Source organism: Gavialis gangeticus, unplaced genomic scaffold, assembly GCF_001723915.1.
Source record: "Gavialis gangeticus isolate Ggan-Ray unplaced genomic scaffold, GavGan_comp1, whole genome shotgun sequence".
Taxonomy (NCBI): Eukaryota; Metazoa; Chordata; order Crocodylia; family Gavialidae; genus Gavialis; species Gavialis gangeticus.
Genome location: NW_017729022.1, coordinates 117,367,252 through 117,374,592, shown reverse-complemented (window position 1 = coordinate 117,374,592; position 7,341 = coordinate 117,367,252). Strand labels below are relative to the sequence as shown.

The window sequence follows — 7,341 nt, the reverse complement described above, 5'->3', positions numbered from 1 at the left end:
CAAAGTGTGGGATACAATTATGGCTGGTAAGTATTTCTACTTTTCAGTTGAATAATGGAATGTTTCTGTCAGCCATGTTTTGTGCAGGTTTTGTGTAGCTTACATTTTTCCTACATGAATCTAATCCAACATTAATCCTTTGGATGCAGCTTTATGTGCTCAGTAAGATCACTGACCTTGTAGCTCCACTACTGGCAGGAGGGAAACCCTCTTGCTGATTTTGCTTCCTGCATAGGTCTTCTCCTGCAGTGGACTGCAATGGATATGATCCTGATCAGCTGCCTTATGTATTTGCTAGAGGCATGTTTTGACCAGTTGGAGGAAAGTGGAGAGATATGTGAGTCACTTTGTGTTATATGTTACTAGGGCCATCGTTTTAATCTATAAGAAGTGGAGGTGGAAAGGCTGATGCTTGGGGGTTACATAAATTAACAGCCTTGCTTAATTTCAGTTGTCAGTATTAAAGAAGAGCTCAGGTAGCCCTTGGCTGGGTGCAGGATAGAGAACCTCAGTAGAAAAGGAAATGGAGGGTTTTCTTTCTGGAAGCTTTCACCTGACTGACCGCACTAGAAGGACAGTATCGAAGCACACTACACTGACGCTGCTCTGTGCACACTCCGTTTCAAACTGGAAGTGGTGTAGCCACCTTAAGGAGAAGCAGCGGGCCAGATCAGTGGTTCTCGACCTTTTTTTGTACCAGGACCCATTTGTAAACATTGATGGCTAGTCCCGACCAGTGCCCCTCACTCTCAACCTGCTGCCCCCCAGCCCCCAAGTGTATGGGACAGAGTGGGGTGTATGTGGGGCATTGGGGATCCCAAGCAGCCCCTTGCAGACTGGTACTCTGCCAGCCTGCAAGGGAAAAGTCCTGGTTTCCCACATTTTTCTCCTTTAAAAGAGAATCCATTTTTAAAGTTTGTTGACCCATTTTTAAAGTTTGTTTGCGACTCTTTCATATATTCTTGTGACCCAGTTTTGGGTTGCGGCCCATGGTTTGAGAAATGCTGGGCTAGATGATTGGCCCTGCCTTACCAGAGAGATAATTAGCCCAGATCTAACACCATGCAAATGCAGCCACACTGCTTCTGGTTTGGGGCGGGGGGTGTGCAGTGTGACACTGCCTGGCATGGTAAGTAAGCAGTCTAGCTCTGCTCTCAACTAGATATTAACTGGCCACATAAAGGCAGATTCTTTCCACTAATATTTAATCTTTCCAGACCTAATCTGTTTTAACGTCTGTTTCGTTATACTTGAGTGCCTTAGAAAACAATATCAGCATAAGTTCCCCATGGAGACCAGGCTATTTTGCATTGACTGTTTACCTTTTGGAAGCAGGGAGGGTTTGTTAGGACTGTTCTTGCCCTTTCCTCCTTGTTCTTGGCATGGGTGGGAAGGGTCCGTGTGTGTGATGTGGGTAGACTCTGTCAGGAGTGCATCATGAATAATGCCAGGTGCATTTTTTCTCTCCTCCATCCCTTTCCTCCAATCCTTTTCTCACAGAAGGATTTCAGTTTCACCCAATGTTTGCAAGCATTGTTTCATCTTCATTTTCTTAACTTGTTTTTTAAGCATGACATCTGACATACAAGAAGAAAAAAGGGGGAGGGACGAGACCTTTTATTAAAGGGTGACACAATATTTGCTACTGATATTGGGTCTATTCCAGACCCTTTACCTAGCCACAACAACCCCTCTTACCTCATGTGAGCATAGGCTCACAACCTGACTTCGAACAATGGCTCGCTCTCACCTACCACTGTCCTCATCCATTTTGTGCCCTAGAATGACTGAGAAAAGGGTCAGGATGTTGAACTTCATGTTGTAGTGCTGACTTTGGAAACCTTCTTTCCCCTTCATTGAGTACTGGTTTTTGCTAACTAGCATCTGGAAAATGTGGAGCCAGCTCATTTTTGTGCAGTAGACACACAAATCCATTTCCTCCCCTTTTGGAAAAGGAAGGGAGGGCTCCACCTTTTTCTCTTAATGGACATCCACTCTGCCAAACAAAGGCTGAAAGAAGTGCAGGTCAGCCAGTCTATTAATAGTGGGGCTCCTCCACTCTACTTGCTGCGGGGCAGCACTTTGTGTGTTATAGTGTGCATACAATTTGTAAAGCTTGCTCCAAACAAAAAGCAGCTGCAGCCTTATATTTTGGAAGGACTGGACTATGAGTCACAGCAGGCTGCCACAACAGAAATTGTTAGTGTTCATGCTGGAGGAAGGATGTGAGGGTAGGAGATTGAGACGTGGAAGAGGATGGAATGCAACTAATCTAAAACTGTGGTCAGCTCGATGGAAAGTACCTCCTCAGCGCGACCCGGAAAATCCACCAGCATGTTAAATTACAGTAAGAATCTAATGCAGGGAGGCCTTCCCAAAGAGCCTGCTGCCACAATGTGAATCAGTCATGTGCTGTCATCTTGAATATTGGTATCTGATCACCCTGTCTCAAAAACATGGCAAAGATAAAAGGGCAGTGAATAAATAAAAAACAGGATGCATCCATGTGAGGAGAAATGAGAAAGATTACAGAGGAGATTTCTGAAGGCTAACATGGCAGTTAGATGCTTTAGATGCCATTTAAGCTTTTGAAAAGCTTCCCCTCAGAGCAGACGAAGACAGCATGATAGCGGCACATAAAGTAACGAGCTGGAAAGAGAAAATAAATTGTTTGTTTGTTTGTTTGTTTTTTCTTTCTGCTGCCCCTCCATCCTAGTGCAAGGGAGCTTCCAGTTCAACTAAATTAAAAGGCAATATATAACATGATTGGTCTTTTTATGTGGTATATAAGTAACCTGTGGCACTCGCTGTTACATGATACTGAGCAAAGTGTTTATCAGAGAATCTTAGGCATTTATTGAGAAAATGTTCATGGCTTCAGTAAAACCTTGTATTTAGGATTAGGTGAGAAACCTCCTGCATATTGTTATATTATGGGGAGGTTTTGTACCTACTCTAAAGCACCTTTGCCAGCTGCTGTCCAAGACAGGATACAAGGCTGCCTGGCTATTTCTGTGTTCCCTCACAATGGAAATATTCCTCTGAGTTGATGGATAAATGTATTGAAAGGTGGATTGTAGGGGAAGCTTGGAATAGGAGCTTGTTTGTACCAATGCCCGGCCTTCTTGGTTTCTTCCCTGTCTCTTTCCAAATGACATGTGAATAGAGAGGCAGCTAGGGAGGCATAACATCTGGAGCATTTGCAACTTGGCAGCTGTTCCCAGATGAGTTGGCTGGGCATTAAAGAACTGAGAAAACTGCCCCTGATTTAGCCAGGGGTAAATTTGTCACTTGGGGTGAGCTTACATTGTTCTTAGGGGCTGCATCATGTGTTCACAGCTTTTCAGCGTGACTTGTTTTAGACGAACCTGTTCCTGCATCCACGCCCTTTGTGGTGTGATATTTCCTCTCACACCACCCCTTCATAATTCAATACTAGAAAAAGTAATGTGATGTTAAGAATGATATTTAAACCCACAAGTAGGAGGAAAGAGAGAATTCCCATAGTGACCTTAACTCTGCCCCCTTAAGGGAGTATCAACCATACAAGTATCTTAAAGTATGTGTTCCCATAACACTGGGCAGCAGGATGCACTTTTTGGCAAATGTTTATGTTACAAATCTTTCCTAAGTCTGTAGCAGTATAGAAATACTCCATGCCCTAATTATGCTAAACGATCACATTACACTGGCAAATGGACATAGGCCCAATTCCCAGAATGTTGTTCAATGAACCAGATCACCTGGGAATATTTCTTCTTCTGTCAAGAAGATGATGCATTTAAAATATTTTTTCTCACAGACATTGGAACATAAAATTCTTCCCCTCCCTCCCCCAGGCATGAGACTGAAATCTCTTGTACAGTAGATTGAAAAAAATGGTATCCAGTCTCTAACACTGGCCTTCTCATGCTGATGGAGACACAAATTACATCACTTCTTTAGCATGCTGACCATTGATAGTTGTAGGGTGCTGGAATCTCCCTGCTCCCCACTGTTATTCAAAGAGTTTATTTTCAAATGCATCTGATTTTCCTGAGAAGACAGGATTGTGCCACGCTGAGAAGAGTGGAAACAGGTTTCCTTGACCTCTGTCAAAACTAATGGAATCTATGAATAATGATCTGACTTCTAGCACTTGCACATTAAATCAGTTACTATAAAATAAGATGGTTGGATACTGGTGTGTGTAATTAAAATATCTGTAAATTGTGAAATAATATATTCTCTTTACTGTTCAAAAATTAAATGTTAATGTACTGTGAAACCTCTCTGTAGACTGTAACAATGACCCAATGGAATAGCGAAAACAAGTTGCTTAGTAAATATGCCATGGTCTGCAGTTCTGGCTTTAAAAAGTCCAGCAGAATCCTGATTTGTTAACTTTCAATATGCACTGGGAAGCCCATCATTTTTTGTTGCTGAACTGTAGAATTAAAGGGGTAATAGAGGGTCTTCATCGTACCATATTTTGGGTGGAGGCTTGTTAGAATGGGATGGGAAGAATGCATTAAACTATGATATTTAAATCCTCAGGAAGGGCAGAAAGAAAAGATGTTTGTGTGCTTTAACTGCTAGATTGACACTTGGGAGACCTGGATTTGATATCTCTTGCTTCCATTGGCTCTCAGTATGACTGTGGATAAGTCAAGTAGAGTCAAACCCCATTTCATCTTTATGTGCCTCAGTGTGTTTATGTAGCTACGTGGGAGGAATTTGGGACACTTAAGCAGAGCTTAGATTCTATTTGTGGCAGAGCAGAATCACCCAGGTATATGCCTAATGCAAGAAGAGAGGCCTGATCCTGTGCTCCTGGATCTGGCCGCTCAGGACCACGTTATTTGGCCTGCAGGGCACCCTGTAGGTCCTGAAATTTGGCAACAGGGGAGCAGCAATTAATGCTGCCTCCACTTTTCCATCATCAGATTTCTAGACCTCTGGGGAGTTGTGCAGGCTGGATGAAATACCCTGTAGGCCAGAGATTCAATCCTGAAAGTTGTGGCACTTTCCCAGGGAGAGGGGGAGACCCAGATGCTAGATGCTATGCTCCCCTCACCCCAAACAGATTTGAAAGTGCATCTCCGACTTCCTTGCAAAATATTCCAATGTCCAGGCCATGGCCTGGGCATTGCTCAGAATACCTCCTGTTGAAGCTGGATCACTGGGCAATCAGGAAGGGCAGCCATGTGGGGCCAGGAGGAGAGAAAGCCAGAGGCAATATGGCTCAGCGTGATGGGCATTCTTGGGACTAAGGGTCCAGGGGTCCAGCCCTTGTCCCCAGTGGCTTTTCTGCACTTTGCATCTAATATATGTTGGATAAAATGGATAAATAACTACAGGGTAGTTTTTGTCCCCCTTGGGGGTAGTTGTCAGGGCCTGAACCTGCTAGGTGGCTATATAAGTGCCACTTAGGCACATAAAGATGAAATAGGCTTTGGCACTTGCTCTCTTTGTCCGTCAGTTCCCCCTTGTAAAAGCAGGGCAGTTATTTCCTTTGTCTATGTAGGCTGCTTAAAATGTAAATGAGCACTGTGTACTGTTTCTGCTGTAATGGGGTGGTCAGGTAGTGGCCAAGCACCCCATGAAATTAAGGTCCCATTGTGCTGGGTGCTATCCAAACACTGGAGAAGACAAAGTGCTTGCCCACAGAACTTAAATCTGAAACAGGCTGCAGCAAGCAACCTGCATAGGGGGGTGAGAGGATAAAGGTCAGTAACTGTAATACAATCACACAGTCCAGCAACACCAACTCAGTGATTTGCAGTTATATGAGATTTCTTTTTTTAATAAACCTTAATAAGGGCATCTTTTATTTCCAGTTGTCTCAGCTAACATGTGATTACATCTAACAGCTGATTTTTTGAGACAGTAATTTTATTTCAGATAAATGTTATTTTGCCACCTGAAGATGTTGCCAGTTCATTGAAATAAGTAAATTAATGTCATTCAAGGGCGGTACAAAGGGTAACATAAAATTCTTCTGCTAGGTCAACGGAAGGGGAAATTTCTATAATGAAACAACCTTGGGCTTGACTGCTTGTTAGGTGAAGATGATTTCAGTTGCAGTGGTCCCAGTTTTAGACTGGTTTCTAAGGCTGCAAGCCAAAATTGTAAATGATCCTGCCCTGTAAGTTACTGAGTGATGTGATGTAGCTAAGGCTTAATGTGCCATAAACTTAAACATTAGAGTAGTAGGTAAGCCCCTCCACACAGGTGAAAGCTAAATTAGTTACAGAGCGAGGAAAATGATTTGTCCCAGAGATACGTTAAGGGCCAGTCATTGATTCTTCTCAGGTTGCTGAAGCCTGCATCCCACACCATCACTATTTTACTTAAGAAGTTATTTTGGGTTCTCTAATGCTCGCACAAGAAAATACTTGTCTTCAGGTTACTACTCTGAATCTAGTGAGGTATAAGGGTTGAGGCCTCCTTCCCATCTAGGATTAAAAAGATTATTTTTTTAATCAGAAGATAAACTCTCTTCCCTTCTAATCTGGGTAGTCTGCCTTAAGTCAGGAAGAAATAAATCTATTGCCTGTAAATGATAGGTCAGCCGGCCTCACTGGCTGCTTTAGTAATTGTTTTCTTCTTCCTATTATCTCTCACATGACAAATGAGCATCCTCTTGTGGTGTTTCTCCATTTGCTGTTTCTTCATTGCTAGTCTCAAAGCTTGTTTTACCAATGCTAGTTGTCTTGTATACCTGCAGTTAGGAGCTTGGCTGACTCTGAAGATGAACAGGTCCTTCCGGTCTGTGTGATCTGGTAGGACCCACAATGTGTGCTGGTTGTACTCACTGTAGTTTTAGTCTCTCTCATGTGAAATAAGAATGTGTTGTGGCCTTTAGCAGGCAGTTGATTCAGGTTCTTAGGCCTGACTTTGCAGACATGTGAATAAAACTTATCTAATCCTTGTAAGTACTGGCTCCAGCTTCCATGTTTGAGACTTTGGGCCCCTTTACACATACAGCGTGTCCACACATGCAAGCGCGTGCGCTTGCAGCAGCTCAAATAGAAGCGGTGCAAATTTGAGCCAGGGCTTTTTGCCTCAGCGGACGTGCTCAGACATGCACTTCATTGTGGAGCAAATTGTGCCACTTGGGGCAAAATAACCCTGCCTGGCTCCTCTGGGATCTGCAGCCAGGGGGAGCTAGAGCCTGGGGCCAGCACCTGTGCTGTCCCCAGCAGTATAAAAAGCTGCCCTGTCCTGGCCGTAGCAGTACAAAAACCTGCTCTGGCTAGCTAGAGGGGCTCCAGAGCACTCCAAAGCTTCTGGGGCTCGGAGACACACACACACGAGAGAGCAATCAGTTGGGCAATGCTTTATTGGTATATTTACAAT

At 43.6% G+C, this 7,341-nt stretch overlaps 1 protein-coding gene across 2 annotated transcripts in view; it reads left to right on the top strand.

Annotated features, from left to right (window-relative positions):
- The window catches only part of TSPAN9 (tetraspanin 9), a 304,081-nt gene that overhangs the window by 173 nt on the left and 296,567 nt on the right, over positions 1-7,341 (top strand). The gene's annotated exons all lie outside the window — the stretch shown is intronic.